Source organism: Nomascus leucogenys, chromosome 6, assembly GCF_006542625.1.
Source record: "Nomascus leucogenys isolate Asia chromosome 6, Asia_NLE_v1, whole genome shotgun sequence".
Taxonomy (NCBI): Eukaryota; Metazoa; Chordata; class Mammalia; order Primates; family Hylobatidae; genus Nomascus; species Nomascus leucogenys.
The window spans coordinates 34,744,801-34,766,102 of NC_044386.1; the positions used below are offsets into that span (position 1 = coordinate 34,744,801).

A 21,302-nucleotide genomic window follows, 5' to 3' on the forward strand; every position below is an offset into this window, starting at 1 on the left:
CGGGGCCCCGGGAGGGAGGGGTCGGGAGGCGTCGGCTGAGCCGGGCGGTGGGGGAGGAGAGGAGAGCAGCGAGGAGGCCCTGGAGTTCCTGAGGCGGGGGGCCGGGGTGCGAGTGGGCGACGCGAGGCGCCCCTCCCTGGGCTGCAGGGAGAGCGCTGAGAGCGTGGAGACGCCGCGGGGCTAGCGCCTTCTCCTCTCGGGGTGGATCAAAAATCGGGAGGAATGTGCGGCGCTCTGCGCGGGCCAGCCGAAGTGGGCAATCCGAACTTGACCGCGGCGCCCGCGCCGGGCTTCGCCCCCGCGCGCCGCACTGGGAGGGAGGCGCTCTGCCGGTGCAAGGCCGCGCCGGGCTTTCCTCGCGCCTGTCGAAGGCCGGCCTTCTCGCTCGGATGTCTCGCCCTCTCGCTTCTCCGCAGGGCAGGAGGCAGTGGCGAGAAAAGGAGCTGCCGGCCGGAGTTCTAGCACCGAGAAGGAGAGGTGCGGAGCGGCCGGGTGAGGGAAGCCGAGTGTTTGCCAGGGGACGCTGCGAGTGGGGATGAATTTATAGGGCTCTCACTCCGTGACGTGCCCTCCAGTGGCTTTTCTGATTCGCTTTCTGACCTAAACACACATTAGTTTAGTCCCCATGCTAAGGCCAACACGGTCTCCAAATATCTGCTGGCTGAAGTCAGAGGCTTTGCATATCATGTATTACATGGCAGGCAATGAAGAAGGCTTCTGAGGCTGGCCGGCTCCTCAGTCCTAGGCTCCATTTTCATGCTGTTGTAATCTAATACCAGACATGGGGTAGGCACATACATTCAAAATCCCGATTCCAGAGGCGTAAGATCACTTTATCAGGAACGGGTTAGGGGAGGTTGAGCTAAACCTGTTTTTATCCAGATTTTCGAAAATGCAGATGGGAAACTTCAGCAAGCGCCCACTTGGGTGCTGAGTTTCCAGCGATCAGTGGCCCGGCCCCCATTCCAGAGTTCTGTGGATGGGAGAGGTGAGACCTTCTGGGCATTCCTTTTGTTGGTTAGTTCACCACCAGAAGCTGCCTGAGCCTTCTTTTGTAGAGGACAGGAGGAGGGCAAGTCCTTACACACCCTGTGCATGGCTATAACCATAAATACATTTCATTCACATGGGGCATGGAATTGGCTCTACCTCTAAAATAATGTACTAAATAAGGCATGTCTTTGCTAAGCAGAAACCTGCTTTCCGGAAGCCATTGGACCTGAATTCAGTGGGACCTCTTTTATTTTATTAGCTGGGGCCAGGGAAAGTGTAAACAGGCTCAGTTTACGTCCATGTACCTCTTATTTTATGACTCATCCGGTTGTTGGGGAGTATGTGTTCTTCAAGTAGCTGATACAGACAATAGGCAGGGGAAATGCGTGTGGCAGTGTGGGGGGAAGATCATGTATTATTAAACTTCTTAAAAGTCAAAGATCAGCTACTTTGCGGGTTTGTCAGTGAAGCGAGTGTGGGAGGAAAATTGTTCTTACTAACGTTGCTGTGATTTAAGATTAAGCGAAGTGAAAATCGAGTCATCCAAACATACCTTAGCTGAAATTAGGATGCTCCCTGCAGTTCTGCAGAAAATGACATTTCCCTCTTTGATAGATTTATGGTAGAAATGTAGTTAGATTCAGAAATTAGAGGGCAGAATAAGCTTAATATATTTATTGCCGTTTAGCGTTGTTTTTGGAAGTTGAAGACGACCCTCATCAATGTTCTGACTCTGAATGATTTCTTTATTTTTAGAGGGCTTTTTGCTGGGGGTGATCAGGCCGTCCAAGCACCTGCAAATATCTAGCATTTGCTGTGTGCCAGGCAAAGGGCTAGGCCCTGGGCATTGTGCTGATTGGGCTTTTTTTGGGGGCGGGGGGGCGGGGGTTGCAAGGAACAGATACCACTGAGTTGACCCTAAGTAATGGGAATTTACTGTGGAAGGAAGGCTGACCGGAATCTCCACCATTCAGCCACGTGTCTCCGAAAAGCCTTCCGGAAAGGCCACCCAGCCAGGCCTCACGAAAACTGGATTGAAGTTCAGGAACTGGAAGGTCATTCAGGATACAGCTCTGTGACTGGGTTATCTCGCTGCCCCCTCAGCAGCAGGCATCTGCTGATCCCCACTAACGGCTTAGCGGGCAAGGTGATTCAGCTCCTCTCTCGCTGTTTTTCCCTGGGTGTCCTTTGGCTTCTGCTCCTGCTACCAACTGCTCAGCTCTCAGTTGATCTCACATTTAAACTCCTTTAGTGAAAGGATCTAGTTTGTCCCGCTAGGGATTCACCAGGGGTGAGAGTTGGACTGAGCCTTTGTATCAGTCTCCTAACAGGTTGCAAAACACCCTGTATATCCGCAGACCTGGGGGCAGGTGCCTATCCTGGGCCAATCATCTGTGTCCAGGTTGTTGGCATCACAGAGTACGCAGCCTGGCCACCTTTGCTTGAGATACTTCCTAGAGTTCCTCCCCACCTTCCCCCCACGGCGGATGGTCCCTCAGAAGGAGCTGGGTTAATGGTAGGCACTTTGGGTTTTGACAGTCCTCTCCCAGCCCTTCAGAAACTACCACTACAGACAGGGAGATATGCCCATGAGTATTGATGGTATAAAGTGATAAATACTCCAACAGAAGTGTATATGAGATTCACGTCCTGCAGTCTGATTTTCACATGGCCAGTGAAACACTGGGGAGATTTCAAAAAATATCCAGACCTGTAGGCTGGGAGTGGTGGTGGCTAACACCTGTAATCCCAGCACTTTGGGAGGCTGAGGTGGGTGGATCACTTGGGGTCAGGAGTTTGAGATCAGCCTGGCCAACATGGCAAAACCCAGTCTCTACTAAAAATAGAAAAATTAGCTGGTTGTGGTGGTGGGCACCTGTAATCCCAGCTACTTGGGAGGTTGAGGCATGAGAATTGCTTGAACTTGGGAGGTGGAGATTACAGTGAGTAGTGATTGCACCACTGTACTCCAGCCTGGGTGACACAGGGACTCTGCCTCAAAAAAAAAAAAAAAAAAACAAAAACAAAGTCCCAGACCTAGGCCCTGTTCAGGGCAATTAAATCAGAATCTCTTGAGGGGTGGAGCTCAGGAGTTGATCTTTCAGATGCTCCCAGGTTAATGAATTGGCTTTATCTTTTCCCAATGGTTGCAATCATCTTATGATTCTTTTTGAAAGCAAAATGAAGAAGCTGTGTTTTGATAGGTTCTAAGACTGACTCTTCCAAAACATTAAATTCCTTTCAAAATACGAAGCATCTTAAAACAGTAATATAAAGGAAAATGTTAAATTTAATTTAGAATTAAAGCAGATATTTCTAATTTTGAAAGAACATTTATTTACATGGCTACAGCATACAGATGAATTCAGCAAAAGTTCCTTCTGAAGTGACTGCCTTGAATAAAGTTAAGATGGGAAGCAAACATTTGGTGTCTTGGGAACCAGGGGATGCCCTGATGTCACAGTCTCACGCCCCCATAAGCTGAAAGTAGGGAGCCCCACAGCTCCGAGGCTCCATCTTCTCTGTTCTCAAGGAAACAGAACAGTTTGATTTGAAGCTGTTCCTCAGCGAAGTCCAGAAGGGAAGAATTTGCAGCACCGACTCTGCTCTCAATAGGCAGAACATCCTCTGATAAAGCAACAACAGCAGCATACCGCTAAGGATTCTCACATTGTCCCCAGATCTCAGCTTTCTATCTAGGAAGCCCTGCCTGAGAATCAGAGAGAACAAACATTGTTCAAGCCTCCCATCTCCTCTTTGAGGAAAAAGGTTCGAAGCCCTGCTAATTTCCTATCTCATCGCTATCATCCTCTTCACCGGGATTTCTTGTGAGTCTCTAACTGAAAGTTGTCTAAATGATCGGTGCAATTTGTGCCCAAGGATCTTACAGTCCTTGGGAAGAGAAAACACAACCATAAAATGATGAAAAATAATACAAGGTATTATAAGGTTATGGAACTCAAACTAGCCCTTGATTGGAGTAAGTAAGCAGAGAGAAGGTGGGGGTGAGGGGACATTCCAGGCTGGCTGAAAGGGTCGCTGGAGGAGACTGGATGCTAGGTGCTGCCACATTCTTGCTCAGCCTCTGTGGCCCTGTAGGGCTGCAGCCTGTAGACGTGATGGGGTGGGTGGGTCAGCTTTTGGCCATTCACAGAGTCCTTGGCGAGCTCCCACTGGGGCTTTGCAGCTGCTTTGACTGTAAGGGCCAGGACCCGGGTCCCTGGACTGCCTCATAACTTGGGTCGTGAGGACTGAAACAGAATCCATCACTTAAGCAGGGCAATTTCCTTTTCAAAGTCACTGCTTTATTGGACCGCAATTTGTTCCATGCTTGCTTGCTTTTTAACAGCCATTTTCACGAATGATCCTATTACTCATGAAGGAAAGATAGATTTGCCTTCAGACCACTTAAAAAAAGTGAAAAGAAAAAAAAAAGGAAAGGGGAAAAATTCACCTTAATGGCCTTTTTGCAAGTAGTGGGTAGTGACAAATTCTTTGGAGTAAATCGTTTCTCATAAGAAATCAATCCTGACATTGGCAAGGGAGATTTATCAGTGATTTCCAGCAGTTTCTTTCATTAGGATCAAATTGTCTAATTGTCCACTAATTTTGTTTTTGGCTCTTGAAATTACTTTGTGAAATTCCTCTTTTCCAGAGATAGAATTTCAATCAGGTGAGAGTGTTGCGGCAGACTTTCTTACTATGCAAATAATCTGATGGCTTAGGTCTGGGGTTAGCAAACATTTTCTGTAAAGATAATAAATATTTTAGGCTTTGCAGGCATACTGTCTCTGTTGCAACTTCTCAACTCTAGCCTTGTGTTGCAAGAGCACCCATAGATGATATGTAAATGATAATATAATTTTTTCCACGTCATGAGCTACTTTTTTTTTTTTTGTTTTTGAGACGGAGTCTCGCTCTGTCGCCCAGGCTGGAGTGCAGTGGCGCAATCTTGGCTCACTGCAAGCTCCGCCTCCCGGATTCATGCCATTCTTCTGCCTCAGCCTCTCCAAGTAGCTGGGACTACAGGCGCCCGCCACCACGCCCGGCTAATTTTTTGTATTTTTAGTAGAGACGGGGTTTCACCGTGGTCTCGATCTCCTGACCTCGTGATCCGCCCACCTCGGCCTCCCAAAGTGCTGGGATTACAAGCGTGAGCCACCGCGCCCGGCCATGAAATACTTTTTTGATCTTTAAATGTAAAAACCATTCTTAGCTCATGGACCATACAAAAGCAGGCAGTGGACAAGATTTGACCCAAGGGCTATGATTTGCTGACTCCAGTATAGGTTAAAGTTCTCACTTTGATGAGACTTATCAGCTCCAGAATTGGAAGGGACCTGAGACTTCTAGTTCAAGCTCCTCATCTTACAAGGGGAGAAAATGGAGGCAGAGAATTGTTAAGTGACTTCCCCAAGGCCACTCTTTGACAGTCCTACCATCCAAGTAAGTGTGCTATACAATTATTTCACTGGTTTTATATGTGTGTGTGTGTGTGTGTGTGTGTGTGTGTGTGGAAGGGGGCACACGGGGAGTGTTCTGTCACCTTTCAAATTGTGATTTAGTATATTTTATTGAGGCAAGAAATGAGTCAAAATTCAGGTAAATCAACTGGGATCTCTATTGGGGGCAGAGGTTAATGTCAGGCTGAATGGGGAGCGGAACTTTGAACAGAAGTTGATTGCTGCCTTTTGGAACAGCAAAACTCCCAGGCAGAGAGCAGAGCACTAAATACATTTTTTCCCCTGAAAAGGCCATGATGCTTCTGTAATTGGCTTTTAGACAGCCATCACAAAGGCACAGAGATAGGTGGGGGTTGGGCGGAAGAGAGATTTGAGTGGGGAGTCAAGATACCAGTATCCTAATTCTTTTGTGGACCGCCTAGTTCCTCTTGCACACTTTTGGAACCTTCCTAAAGAATGGGAATTCATAGTGGTCAGTTGACTCTGACAAGAATTCAGTATTTGGACCTTTATTTATTTATTTATTTTTATTTATTTATTTATTTTTATAAAGAAAATAGGCCAGGCGTGGTGGCTCATGCCTGTAATCCCAGCACCTTGGGAGGCTGAGGCGGGCAGATTGCCTGAGGTCAAGAGTTTGAGACTAGCCTGGCCAACGTGGTGAAACCCCATCTCTACTAAAAATACAAAAAAATTAGCTGCACGTGATGGCATGCGGCTGTAATTCCAGCTACTCAGGAGGCTGAGGCAGGGGAATTGCTTGGACCAGGAAGGTGGAGGTTGCAGTGAGCTGAGATCGCGCCACTGCACTCCAGCCTGGGCGACAGAATGAGACTCCATCTCAAAAAAAAAAAAAAAAAAAAAAAGAGCAAAAAGAAAATAGAGATGGAATCTCCCTATATTGCCTAGGCTGGTCTGGAACTCCTGGGCTCAAGCTGTCTTTCCACCTCACCTCCCAAAGTGCTGGGATAACAGATATGAGCCACTGCCTCTGGCCAGTATTTGGATCTTTAAGCCAAAATATTCCAAGAGACCTCTATGCCATATATTAACTACGTAATAAATGGACTTCAATCTAGTCTCTTCTGCTCTTACCTAAAATACATGAATTGTTTGACTGTTTCCAAGAATGGCAACAGAGCAACATGACATCCACTCCTCTTTACTCTTACACCACCTCCTCCATTGCCTTCTCCATTTTTCCTCCATATGGGAACACTAATCAATCAATTCATGAATCCTCAACAATTATTTATGGGTTTAATAGAAGCAAGCAGTGAATGCGAGTGTGGATTTTATGGCCTCTTGAGTGTTTCAAGCTAATACATATTTCACTGATGTAGCAGCAGGGCCAGGACTCAGGTGAAGCCACCGAGGCACCTCTCTCACCTCATCCTAGACCTGGCCCTGATTAGCAGAAACTTCAGGTTGACAGCCCCAAGTCCCATAGCCTCAAGTTGAGAGGAAGGCATGCCAGTGATCAGGCAACTCAAGTTGGAGCTCTGCCCCTGACAAGCTGTGGGAGCTTGGGAAACTTGTAGCCTCACCTATTTTTCTACCTATTTTTCTCTTCTTGCTCCTTCTCTCCCTCCCTGGGAATCTGTGTGAATAGATGAGATAATAAACCAGATTTTCTGAGTTCATAAGTTACTCCCTGGGAATAATTTATATTGCACAAATACTTTCCGGTCACTGGTGTATTATTTGGTAAATTACTGCCCTCCTGCAATGCTGTAAGTGGAACCCTAGTGACCTGAAAGAGTTAATGCCTCCCTGCACGCAATTAACTTACTCCTGGGGCATAATTTACACTCTAAGAGGATCTGGCGGACCATATGTGAAGCGCTTGGAATTCTTTGAGAGAAAGGCAGCTCTAGAAATGTAAAGAATTAATATTACGCAAGGCGAATTTGCAGACCTTTCTTCGAGCAGTCTATCACGTAACTTCACAGAAAAGTCCTGTAAGGTAGGTCATTGTTATCCTTTCCAGAGGCATTCTCTAGCCAATGGTAAGTCAGCGGATAATATACCCAGCATGAGGTTAGGGAATACCTATTTGTAGAATGAATTCCCTATTTGAAAAATAATGGGCGAAAGATTGGGAGGTACATTTTAGAAATCTGAGTAAAAAACAAAAGCTAAAGTTAAGATAATTGTAATAAGTCTCTGCTTTATAATCTTGAATAGTAGGAATGTGACCTAAATATAATGGGTCAATTTTTTATACAAACTCAGGGACACCAACATATTAGAATGTGGCATCTGTTTCAAAGTGGTCATCTGAGAAGACTATCTGTATATCCTAATATGCACCTGTCACTTGAAACACTTTTATAACCTGCAAACACAATTGTCATCCATCCAACAAATATCATTTAGGCATCTCCCTTCATAAGGCCCTGTGTTGGCAGTTGCTGAGGGACAAAGAAAAAGTCATGAGACAGCATCTCTGTATTCAGGGATGGCAGTTCTCTGGGTTTTGAGGGTGGGTTGAATTTTGAGCAAAGATCAAACCATCTGAAATCAATTCTAGTGAAAGAGGAGGGTTAAAACCAAGAGAAGATAATTTAGAGACTGGTCATGGCTCAGTGGTAAATTGCAACGATGGCCTCAGTTCTTCACCCTTCTCTGTATCTATGCTCTTTGCTATGTGACTGCAGTTCCTTTTGCTAAAGTGATGGTGTCTATTTCCCCATCCTCTGAATCTGAAGGGGCATTGTGACTTGTCTTGGGCAGTAGAATGCAATGGTAGTGAGAGTGTGCCAGTTTTGAGCCAAGACTCACAAGGTAAACATGTTTCTACTTCCTCTTTCAAAGCTATGCCATTGCCAGGAGAACATGCCTGGGCTAGCCTGCTGGAGGATGAGAGGCGTGTGGAACAGAGCAGTATTGCTCCATTTGTCACAGGCAAGGTCAGTTTAGATGAGCTGAGAGCCAACTGATTTCCCTTCCACTCTTCATCCCCAGACATGTAAATGAGCCTGTAAAGATCAACAGCACTGCCTCTTCAACCAGTCTGGAATAAGCAAGGAAGGCTTATTGTATACCCGTGGGATTTTGTGGTTGTTATGCAGCAACATTATGGCAGTAGATCACTCACACAGCTTGTAAACTGATTCCAAAAGAGGAACTCTCAATGCTAAACAATCACAACATTTCTGGACTAAGTGATTGGTGTCTCCAGGTGACTACCAGGAGGCTGTAACATATGTTTGGAGAATAAATGTCCCAATGTTTATTGGGCATCCTTTCTCTGTTCTACTGCACTTCATACCTATTGTATGAAATTGCTTGTATGCATAGCCATGGCTACATTGGACCAAATGTTCTGTAAGGGAAGGAACAACATTTTAAATGTTCACCTCCTTAGTATCTGGCACATAACTACTTGTTAAATGAATGAAAGAATGAAGACTCTCATTAGAAGTCACACCTTGCATTGTGTGCTTTTAGTAACTTTGGTCTACTCATGATATGTGTTGGGCGTGTAATATGTAGTCTTAAAAACTCAGTTAATGCAATTACTTGACAAGATTATATATGCACATTACACCTTTCAAAAGGTGCAAAGGTATTTTCAGTGATAAGTAATTGTTTCTCTCATGCCATCTTCAAGCCATCCACTTCTCTGGTAACACAATTACCAGTCTCTTATCAATTCTCCCAGAGAATGTGCAATCATTAAAATAAAGCTTTTGTCTAGGAAAAAAATAACATTTTCAGCCATTACTTTTTGATAAGTTTGCACATTTTACAATTCGTTTTCTTTTGGAGGCTGGACCAATTGGAAGTAGCCCTTATGTTCTTTGCTAGAATGTTTTGAAAGCTGTTTCCCCAAGTTTGTTCCTTTAACATTTTTTTTTTTTACTTTTAATTGACAAATGATAATTGTATGTATCTGTGGGATACAACGTGATGTTTTGATACATGTATACATTGTAGAATGATCAAATTAGTCTAAATAACACGCCCATCACCTCAGATACTTAACATTTCTTTGTGATGACAGCATTTAAAATAGTTCTTCTGGCTATTTTGAAATCTTTAATACATCATTATTATTAATGGTAGTCACCATGCTGTGTAATAGATCACCAGAACCTACTCCTTAGCTCCAACCAAAACTTTGAATGCTTTGACCAACGTCTCCCCTTTCCCTCCTTTTTCCTCCCTCCCCCCACCACTCCTCCCACCCTGGCCTCTGGTAACCACCATTCTAGAAATTCAACTTCTATGAGTTTGACTTTTTTAGATTCCATTTTTGATTCAGCAACTTTCCTCAGGTTGTTTAAGGTTTGAATGCTGCTGGAATTCACGCAGCTGTTTGTTTCTTTGCCTGTGTACTCCTATCACATGAGCTGTTAGGCCAGCCCTGGGAGCCTGGTAATTACCACAGAGCGAGGCAGCAGAGGGAGCAGATAAACTTGAAACATTGGGCTCTCCAGGTGACAAGGATCAGGAGTTCTGAACCCCTAGAAAGAACCTCTGTCATGGAGAACCCAGGCTCCCTATTTGATGACTATAGTGGGGTGAGTATAACTTGAATTTAAGACTGGTGAAAGAATCTTTGCAGACTGGCATGCTGTTTCTATTTTACAACAATGCAAAGATTTATAAACTGGTGAAACCATGTTGGCCTGCTCCGGAATAAAGCTGGCATTGTATCTTTTAAGGCATGTTTTGGGGGTTCTATGAAGTGGTTTAAACCAAAGCCACAAGAACAAGAAAAAATTTATTTTGAGATAAATCTTCGTAGACTGCCGACTCCTAGAATTTATGTGCTAAAGATGCATACTTTATTCTTTTCCACAATTAAGTGGTTGAAAAATATTCTTCCTCATGGTTCACTGAATTTCAGGTTCAACTAATTTTTAACAAGCGCAAAATATGTACTAGGTACTCTATTAAATATTCACATATATATTTTCTCATCTAGTGAAATGTAGTGTTCATTAAATATTATGTTACAAAGATGAAAGCAAGAAAATGATTAAGAAATAAAATGACTTGTTTTATATCTGCTACATGGTTTGCATAATCTTAGTTCGTGTAACATGTTTGCTCATAATCTCCCTAGACGTCTTTTGTGGGTTTGATACCAGATTTAGCATGATTCATTTATATTCAGATGATGGCAAATCTCAGAGAAGAAAAACTGCAGCAGAGCATGCATGGGATGTGAGTTTTTTTCTTTTTGATTGAGGGACTGTTTCATCAAAACATTGTTTCAAACAGATGTGTTCTAGTGTTTACTGAAGGGAGAATTCAAGCCAGACTGATTAATTAGCAGTTAGTCAAGCCATTTCCCTGCTCCTATCTGGGTAGTCTAGGGATTTTGAAGCTGTCAGTAGGTTATAGTCAGCCAATGGAAAAAAATGACAAACAGCAACTAAACCTCAGATCACCATGCTAGGGTGTAAAATACGGTGTTCTAACCACTCTGCATTGTTTTTTATTGGAGCATAAGTTTTTACGAGTGGGTGTGATAGGACTAAGGCAGAGGTTGGCAAACTTTTTCTGCAAGGGGCCTAATAGTACATATTTTAGGCTTTGTGGGCCATACAGTAGTTTACAACTACTGACTGCTTTAGTGCTGTAATTGCAGCACCTATATAGGTGGGTCTCATTTTCAGAAAGGTCGGATTAAAAATCTAGACTTGCAAAACACAGATTAGAGGTCAAATAGTGCTGTAATTGCAGCACTAAAGCAGTCATAGACAATATGTTAACAAATGAGCATAGCTGTATTCCAATACATCTTTACTTATGGACACTAAAATTTGAATTTCACATTTTTATGTGTCATGAAATAGTGCTTTTTAAATTTTTTTAGCTATTTAAAAAATGCAAAAAGTGTTCTTAGTTCGCCAGCTGCACATTTGGACCATAGTTTGCCAACTCCTGGACTAATGCAAAGAGTCTTGAATCAGTGCTAGGTCTGGTTCTTTCGATTTTTTTTTTACATGAGATTCATTCTTTCTAAATCTGTTTCTGTATTTGTAAAAATGACTGATAATAATAGTTGCACTTATCTCTTCCCAGGATTGTTGGCAGGATTAAATAAAATAATGGATTTAAAAGTATTTTGAAGAATGTGAAATGCCATGCTGACATAAGATATTGATTGTATTATTATTTGTGTCAGGAATGTGTTTGGTATAAGTAGCCCAGAGCTCGATTAACAACTGCTTAAGCCATAAAGACATTTGTAGTTCACTTACCTGGATGTACCAGTTCCCAGGGTTGGTGTAGTGGCTGGATGATGTCATTAAAGACCTGATGCTGCTGATGTCCCTGTGTTGGTGATGCCTCTTTTCATGGTGCAAGATGGATGTCATAACTCTCAAAAGTCATGTGCTTACAGGACAATGTACCAAACAAGGAGGAAGCGGGGAATGGAGTGAAAAGAAATCTCCTTTCAGACTTCTCTCTCTTTTTTTTTTTTTTTTTTTTTTTTTTTGAGACGGTGTCTTGCTCTGTCGCCCAGGCTGGAGTGCGGTGGCGGGATCTCGGCTCCGCCTCCCAGGTTCACCCCATTCTCCTGCCTCAGCCGCCCGAGTAGCTGGGACTACAGGCGCCGGCCACCACGCCAGGCTAATTGTTTTGTATTTTTAGTAGAGACAGGGTTTCACCGTGTTAGCCAGGATGGTCTCCGTCTCCTGACCTCGTGATCCGCCCGCCTTGGCCTCCCAAAGTGCTGGGATTACAGGCGTGAGCCACCGCGCCCAGCCTAGTCCTCTCTTAATCAAGAGAGGAAAATCCTTCCTAGCATCCCCCTAGTAGCCTTCCCTTCACATATCATTGGTCAAAACTGGTTCATGTGCCTGTCCTAGACCAATCACTGGTGAAAGGAAGGAGGATTGATGTGCCTGGCTTGTAGACTAACCATGAATCAGCTTCTGGGACTGGACACAATGCTGCTTGGACAGTCGGGGTTCTGCTAGCGAGGAAGAGGGAGGAGAAACTAATAATGTCATCACATAATAATGTTAAAAAATAATAATTTTTTCCACCTATTACAAGTTGTGTGTCTGGCATCAGGTTGGGTGAAGAGTTGATGAGCTAATTTCCTGTGAATACTCCAGGTGCCATGCAAGCTGTCTACATGGGCACATAACAGGCAAAGACCATGGTAGTCGGCTGGCAGAGTCAGGCTGCGAGTTGAGGCTGCCTCAGGATGGAATCGACAATCAACCAGTACCCATCTCAGAAGGAAGCAGAAGAAGGGAGGAATCTGAAGGTCATCTGCATGTGGCTTCTGGAACATACTAGAGAGAACCAGTTTAATCCTCAAATATTACACATGATAATAACATGCTCCACAGTCATTTTTCTGGGGAATCTCGTCATTGTAAAATCCAGAACTGTAGGTGCCTATATAGGTGGGTCTCATTTTCAGAAAGGTCGGATTAAAAATCTAGACTTGCAAAGCACAGATTAGAGGTCAAATAGTCTGAAGTTTAAACTATTCTTCATTTTATGGAAAAATTTATCTTAACATTTGTTTAGTGACATAATTGGTGCACTTTAAATGATTTTGTTGATGAATATATGATTTCCACATAATTTAGTTTATATAGTGTGTGTATACACACACACGCACACACCTATTGCATTGTATTGAGTTAGGTAGACCTATAAATTGATTAATTGAAAAATCGTGAATAAAATAATTCTTTAGAATAAAATGTGCACTAATATGAACTTAATTAAACATCTCAGAGTTTTAGGGTACCATAGCAAATGACATTTCCCAAGGAATTAAATACCTATTCCAAAAATCAAGTTATACACAAATTATACACTCCGTTCATACAGGTCAAATATTCAGTGCACATATTCCCACATTGTGTAGGATATTGAACCAAAGGTCCCTCAAAACTCTAAGATTCTTTTATTATGTAAGTGCCATTTGACCTTGAAGTTTTCTGCTTTCCTTAAAAACGGCAACTTTATGATTATAGTAGAATTATCTTCATATCCAAGTTCCAAGCTCATAGCTCACAGTTCATTCATTCACCTATTTATTTATTTGTTCATTCATTTTTTAAGCTCTTATGTGGTCCCACTCTCATGGAATTTATGGCCTAGAAGAGATGAACGTTAAACATGTGTGTAATCATACTGATGAATACATAACCCCATGTAGCTCAGTGATCTGAAGAAATGAACACTACACTATGTAAGGACATAATGAAGGAACCGGATCTTGACTGGGGATCAGAGAAAGCTTCTCTGAGGAAGCAATGCTTGAACTGAGAGCCAACATGTGAGTAGGAGTTAACAGATGAAAGAGTCTAAGTGAACTGGAAAGAGCATTCCTAAGAGAGGTACAGTGTGTGTGTTAGCCTACTCGTCTGTCCGTCTGTCCATCCATGCATCCAAGCATCTGTGCATCCATCCATCCATCCATCCATCCATCCATCCATCCATCCATCCATCCATCTAGTTTTACAAAACAGTACAGTACCAAGTGATCATAGAGATGCAAACAAGTAGAAATCATCTGTGTTTTCTAAGTCTGTAAGTCCATTTGAAAGACTAGAGAAGTACACTGGTAAAAAAAAAATTCTTAGAAAATGTTCAGAGGTTATTTTAAGTAACAGTAGATGTGAGGCAATTTCAGCAGTTGCTCTTGTTCTTATGGGAATGGGATTTGCAGCTCTCCTGGGCATCGACCTCACTCTACTTTTTCCCCATGAGAAAGGTGCAGAGTGTAGAGGATAAGACTCAGGTGCTAGCAACATAACCATGCTTCCATGGGAACTGCAATTTGCCATTAAAAAAATGAAGAAAAATCTTGCATTAAAAAAGGAATTTGTTTAATTTGACAATGAATTATTTTTTTTCTAGTGCTTTTAGGATTAACCAAAAAGCAAATTTTTTTAAAAAAATGGGATTTAAATTAGTGTCTATTCTACATAGACTTAATCATCTCATTGTGACTTCCCTGAATATGATTGCTTATATTGAAATCGGGGTAGTTTGGGGCTCACTTGTAGTGATTGGCAAATTATCCATTTGCACTTGTTATCAGGTTAATGGTAAATGTTCCACTGAGTTCACAGAATCTTGGCATTAAATTTGTAAGTGGAATTGAGCCTAGAGGTCAATCAATCTAGTATAACTCTCATTTTACACAAGAAGAAATTGAAAGCCAAATAGGTTAAGTGACTTGTTCAAGCCACTTAAAAATTTATGTCCCAATTCACTCCATAGACTTTTGTGATGGCTGTATAAGTAAACACTGGATCTAGGATCTTCTAACTCTAGGTTCAGTATAAGGGGCTTTGGAGTGTAATTATCTGCACTCAAACCCCTGCCATTTACTAGTCTTGTGACTTTGGAAAAATTATTTACAGTCTTGTCATCTATAAAAGAGGATAATAATTGTACCCCTCTCACTGTATTGTTGTGAAGACTAAAATGCACGAGAAGAGCCACGCTTGCAGTAAATGCTCAGTAAGTGCTTTGCCATGTGTCTTGCTTTGGTCAATAGGAAGGACGGAAGTGACTGTGTGTCAGTTCTGAGTGAGACTTCAATAGGCATGGCAAGTTTCTTCTGCCCTTTTGTGCTCCTGGACTCAACCATGTCCTGGGAAGTCACTCATCTTAGAGAAAGGAGACATGGAACAAATCTGAACTATTATGACTGATGTCACCATGAACATTCTTGAACAAGTCTTTTTTTGTGGACATATGCATTCATTTTCTTCAAGTATTAACCTAGGAGTGGAATTACATTAAAAGGGGCCAAACGGTTTTCCAAAGTGGTTGTACCATTCTGTACTCTCACCAGCAATGTATGAGGGGCCCAGTTGCTCTACATCCTCACCAGTGCTTAATATTGTCAGTCTTTTTAATTCTATCCACTGTGGTGGGTGTTTAATGGTATCTCATTGCTGGTAGCCTACTGAGTTGAAAAAAGTTTCTTGTTTATTTGAAGATTTCTAATACTAGCTTCTGGGTCCTCTGTTTCACCCTCAAGGAGGGCTGCACGAAGTTTGACTAAGCCCAGACCCAGTCTTGTCACTCAGCCTTCCTGGTCTATGCTACCAATTGGAATTAGCCAGACCAAGTACCACATAGCACGGAAACACCCAGCCAGTTCACTGGGTATTTATTGAACCTCCCAGGTGGCTTAGAGGCCACTGCTTAGAGGCCAAAGCTCAGTTCTCCTAAGTGGCAAATGTATCTGTGAATGTGATGTAGAGGTATTGAAGCTCTTTCCTGTACTTTCCATGTATTTAATGAACAGCAAAAATTCTTACATTTTGGTAGACTAAAATCACATTGTTCTTTTGTAGCTCACAGAGGAAAAGCCTACTCAGGACTTTGCCTGGGATGGACAGCGTGGAGATGTTATGGTAGTTGCTACAATAAACTTTCTAAATCTTTCTGTCTTTCTGGTCCCCTTTCTACTTTCTATTTCTGCTTTCTCCTTCTTTCTTTTTTCTCTCTTCTTTTTCTCCTCCCCTCCCTTTTTATTTCTTCTTCCTTGTTCTTCTTCTTTCATCAGCTGAACAAGAGTTTAACAAAACATCTGAACACATAAAAAATCATCAGAAAAACGCAAATTTCTGGAACATCCATATATGCCCTAATCTTTTCTGAATTTAATGTAGAACTGATTTATATCATATAGAATTTTAATATGTATATTATTGATTTCTACTTTGTCTTGTTATTATTACTTCCTGTAGTTCTTCCCACATTTCTAGATAACTCTAATAATTGTGATTCTTAATGGCAATAGAGTAGTTCATTATATTATCACGCCAGCCTGCTGAGCCATTTCACCAAACCAATATGCAATATTCTGTTGTATGAATGTAGCCATATTTATTTGACCCATCCCCTTTTATTAGACATTTATGTTACTTCCAGTTTGGAGTATTAATAATAATGCTACAGAAAACATCTATAAAACATAAAATCACTTTAGGCTGGGGATGGTGGCTCACACCTGTAATCCCTGTACTTTGGGAGGCTGAGGCAGGAGGATTGTTGGAGCCCAGGAGTTTGGGACTATCCTGGGTCAACATGGCAAAACCCCATCTCTCCAAAAAAATACAAAAATTAGCCAGGTGTGGTGGTGGGCACCCGTAGTCCCAGCTACTTGAGAGGCTGAAATGGGCTACGCTTGACCCTAGGAGGTTGAGGCTGTCGAGATGTGATCAGGCAACGACACTCCAGCTTGGCCTACAGAGTGAGACTCTGTCTTAAAAAAAAAAAAAAGGAAGACAATATGCTTTTACATAAACCTTTATTTGCATTTCTGCTTATTTTCTTAGGATTAATTTCTAGATGTAGAATTTCTGAGTCAAAGGGTGGTAAACCTTTTAAATGTTCTTTGCCACCTAGCCAATAATATTTCAGGAAAGCCCAACCAATTTTGTTCTTAAAATTAATATATGAGAATGCCTATTTCATGGGAAATGAAAACATTTTGAAAATATTGTATAATTAACAAAAAAATATTTTTTAAAATTACAAAGCAACACCTATCACCTCTCTGCTGTCAAAATTCAATCTTAATAGAAATGCATGGTTATTTCTTTAGATGTTGGGATGAAAGCTGGATTATGTTTTGGCACTTGCCCTCTACTTTGCAGGTTTTACAGGCAGTGGTAAATGCTGTTGAGTCAGGATCTGAGGACAGTCAGTGACAGTAGTAGGATTTTTCAGTGTGTCTTTGTCAGCAGCAGTCAATTCGTAGGTCTTCTCCCATCCTCCCTTCTTGGTGGTCATTAGCGCTGTTCTTCAAATCTTTCTGGATCTTTGACTTTCAGGCACAGAATAGGATTTCACTTCCTGGCTCCCTTGTCATTGGGTGACTGGTGGCTGGGCCATGTGACCAGTTCTGGGCAATAAGATATGAGTGGAGATGCTGTGTGTCACCATTAGATCAAGCATTTAATTGCTGATTCAAGGCTGTGCGGAGCTTTCTTTCTCTCCCCCATATGCCTGGCAATGTAGGAATTGGTGGCCACTTCCTCAGCCTGGGTTTTGGAGTAAGGAGTAAGGAGTGGTCCCAGCCTCCATCTCCCCCCACCCCCCTCCCCCTCCAACTGACCTGAGATGGATATGTAGTAGAGTGGGAAAGATGCCTTTTTTTTTTTTTTGCCATTGATATTTTGGTGAATGGTTATTACCCCGGTACAAGCCAACCTGTTCTGACTGTTATTCCTTCTCCTGTTTCCCTTCCTTCCAACATGTATGGCTAACACACCCCTATCTATCCTATAGTCTTAAAGCCTTTGCCATGAGCCTGATGGCTGAGAGTCAACAGAAATAGACTTGAAGCCCATATGTTACATAGCTGACATAAAATGCTTATTATCTACACTTACCACTTAATTTTATAAACTGTATATGACACTAAACAAAAATAAGTATTTTTGTTTATTCAGAAAGGTACAAAAGCAATTAGACTGTTGGTTGCAGGACAGGAAGGCAGGGGTCAGGGAGTAGGTGATGCTGGCCAGCTCACAGAGAGACTGATGTCTCACCAGGCTGGGCTGTAGCTGGTCTAGTCTGTAGCTTTAAGCTTCCCAAAGTAGTACAAAAAGGCTTAGGCCTTTATAACTTGAAAACCATCAAAAGAGTTTTCCTCCATGTGCACAGATAGGCACGGTGTGTGTGTGTGTGTGTGTGTGTGTGTATGTGTGTGTGTGTGAGAGAGAGAGAGGGAGAGAGAGAAAAGGAGAGAGAGAGAGATTGTGAAGAAACTATTTGCCAGTGGAAAATAATGCCCCCTTTTAAACAAGCTGAAAATGTCTTGATATAAGGCAGTGTGGTCTTGCTCCCATGTTTACAGAGGAATCCTTTCATGCAGCCATGATATATGGAGGATTTAAACCATCGAGATCCTTTATGCTAACAGACCATTTGTCTTGGATTTTCCAGGTTTCCAGATTGTCTTCAAGGAGTACAGCATTGACTCTGAAATTAGCTATTGTGTAGACAGATGTATTACAAGTCTCTAAATTATCATGTTGCAGGAACTTGTCATTCTAACACTTTAATAGAGTCTAGTTCTGTGTCAGCCCTCCCTCTGTCCTGAGACTTTGTCACATGGGTAATTCAGATGTCAGTGTCTCTGCCCCGCTTCCTTGCTTTTCATTAGGATCAACATTTCCAACTCCTGTTTTCTAGTTATCGTTCTTTTGTTTCTGTGATATTTTCAAACCTGGGATTTTCCCTTAAGGGAAAAGTGGGTCTTTTGCTTGAGAAGCATGCCTGTCTTCCCCAGTTGCACTCCAGGGCCCTTTATTAGTGAGCTTTTAGACTTTTGGGAACTAAAACCTTTTGGTTGCTGAATTGTGTGTGTCCCCTACCATCACAGAAAAGAAAGAATGTGTGTTCTTTCTCTTTTAAAGTCAGTTAAAGTCTTGTCTAGAGAATGCTTGAGGACTTCCCTGAAGGATGCCTCAGGATGGCACCAACCCACCAGATGTAGGCACTCTGGGATGAACATCTTTCTCCTTCCGGAAGGCTTTCCTTCTAGCCCAGTGGCTCTAGTAGTTTATCATCTGCATCAGAATCACCAGGGTGGTTGTTATTGTGCAGATTCTTGGGTTATACCCCAGACCCACTGAGTGTGAGCCTTTTAGGGCTGGGACCCAGGAATCAACATTGTAACAGGCAACCCAGGTTTTGACGCCCTGCCTCCTGGCAGATCTCTCACTGTCTGCAGAGTGTCTCCTAAATAAGCATCTCACTTCACCTACAGCAAAGCCACTGACTCCACTGTCTCCACAAGGCCTGGAGGGAAGGAAGATGGCTCCCTGTCTCTTCTTCCAAAACTTTCCTTTGGAGCTGGGCCTGGTGTCCTCAAATGAGAGGGACTTGCGGGAAAGCCAGTGAACAAGACTTAGGAAATGCACAAGGAATGAAACAGAGATGTCAGAGCCTTTTCTGGCCAGGGATGGTGGAGCACTATTTAGTTTTTTCTACAAGCACCATGTAGTTTTTTCACGCATTAGTCCTCAAATATTTATTATGTGCTTACCATGTGCCAGGCACCACTCTAGGTGCATTCTGTCCAACCTTGCATTTCCCATCTTTTTGTCAGATATGAAAAATGAAGCTGAAATTTAAATCCCAAATTATCACCAAGTAGGCAGGACCAGCAAAATAATTAGGAGACATATTTCTGCCTTTTTCTGTGGGTGTATGTGTGTTGTATGTGTGCCTCTGTGTGCTTTTGTGTCACACATACTCATGTGGATTAGATTTTATTAAATAGCTTGTGTTTTCCAAGCATGTGTATATACTTTATTCATTTTATTACTTCATTTGAGTGTTTGTTTATTCATTCAGTAAATAGCCATTCATTCATTCATTTATTCATCTAATATCTGTAGTAGGTCTGCTGTGTGCCAGTCTAGTCAGTAGGTACTAAGGATGCAATGATGAGCCAGACCAAGTTCTTGCCCTCATGGAGCTTTTATGTCAGAGTAGACGATGCTCTTGTATGCCTTATTGAACACCTAGCTGTTGTTTTGTAATTTCCTTTTCTGTAGGGATCATCGTTTCAACAGATTGCCAAGTAGACCCCAGGAGCCCTCCCCCGTGCTTTCCTCCTTCCTGGTTTCACAATGTCCTTTTCAGCAAAGATGCCTTTCCAGACATTTCTTTACATGTCTGAAATATTTATACACAAAACTGGAGAAGATGAATTAAAAGTGTGAACTCTACATGGCACTGAAGTCTAAAGAGGAAGTGAAGCTGTTCAGCTGTGCGTTTTGACTGGTTCTCACTGGGAAACCCCTTTCAAGCAAAACTTTCATGGGGCAACAGACTTCAAAGAGGTTCCCAGTCATGCCGTGTTTAAAACTTGTTAATGGGACCTAATTGCAAACAGCTGCTCAGTTTAGCCACTGTTTGGGTTGGCATTCACCTACCATAGATCTAGGTCATCTTTTTGTTACATTATATTCATATTGGTATCATAATATATTTGTTATAATCTTAGAATTTGTCACCATCCAAAGGATTATGAGATAATAAATAAAAACACGGAGACAACATGTTTGTCAAGCCCTGAGGTCACAGCCAAGTACAAAAGCACTTGGGAGCAGATGCCTATTTGATACACTGTGTGTAGTCGTGGCACTTCACTCACACACATGGGAAGATTTCCAACAACAACAACAAATCCGTGGTGTTTGCTGGAAGCACTAAATGATCTTTTATTGTCCATTTCTTTTAACTATTGCCTTTTAATGCCATACATCACAGGAACAAGGGGGACACTAATAAATAGTAGTTTATTAGGTGAAATTGCTATTGGATCTAGTTTGATACAATATTCATGTTTCCTAAGAATCACTTGGGGGAACAACTTATTGGTTAAATGTGAAGGGGTGACTTGGAAAATATTTACCAAGTGATAAGGCACGAACACTGAGGAATTAGAAGGAATACTGGCCGTAGTAACTGGCATGGCCACACTCAGGCATACTTGTTGTCTAGCAACCAAAGTGTCTATTATCAAGCAAGTTATCACTAAGGGTAACTAGAACATGATCCTGCTGGGATTCAGTGTAGAACATGCACCTCAGAGTTATCTTACTCTAGGAGTACGAGAGCCAGGGTATTTCTACCAACTCCTGCCCATCATTGGTTGAAGGCAGTCCTGCCATGCAAGTGGCTTAGTGGGCTCTGGAGGTCTGAGGATGCCTTTACGCAAAGAAATGCTGGTTTGGCAACTGGAAGTCAGACTACTGAGTACTGAGGTGACGAGTGCCCAGGGGTATGGGTGGGCACCAGCAGCACCTGCTATGGTGGTAGGGGGGCATTTGAGGATGTTGGTGGGGCTGATCATGAAATATTTCTCTC

At 42.4% G+C, this 21,302-nt stretch overlaps 1 non-coding gene across 2 annotated transcripts in view; it reads left to right on the forward strand.

The window, feature by feature from the left end:
- Nucleotides 1-75: 75 nt before the first annotated feature.
- Nucleotides 76-21,302, forward strand: part of LOC105738669 — a 35,799-nt gene continuing 14,572 nt past the window's right edge. For both annotated transcript variants that reach the window (XR_004030346.1, XR_004030345.1), the window contains exon 1: nucleotides 76-477. This is a non-coding gene — a transcript (GDNF antisense RNA 1). The remainder of the gene's footprint in view (nucleotides 478-21,302) is intronic.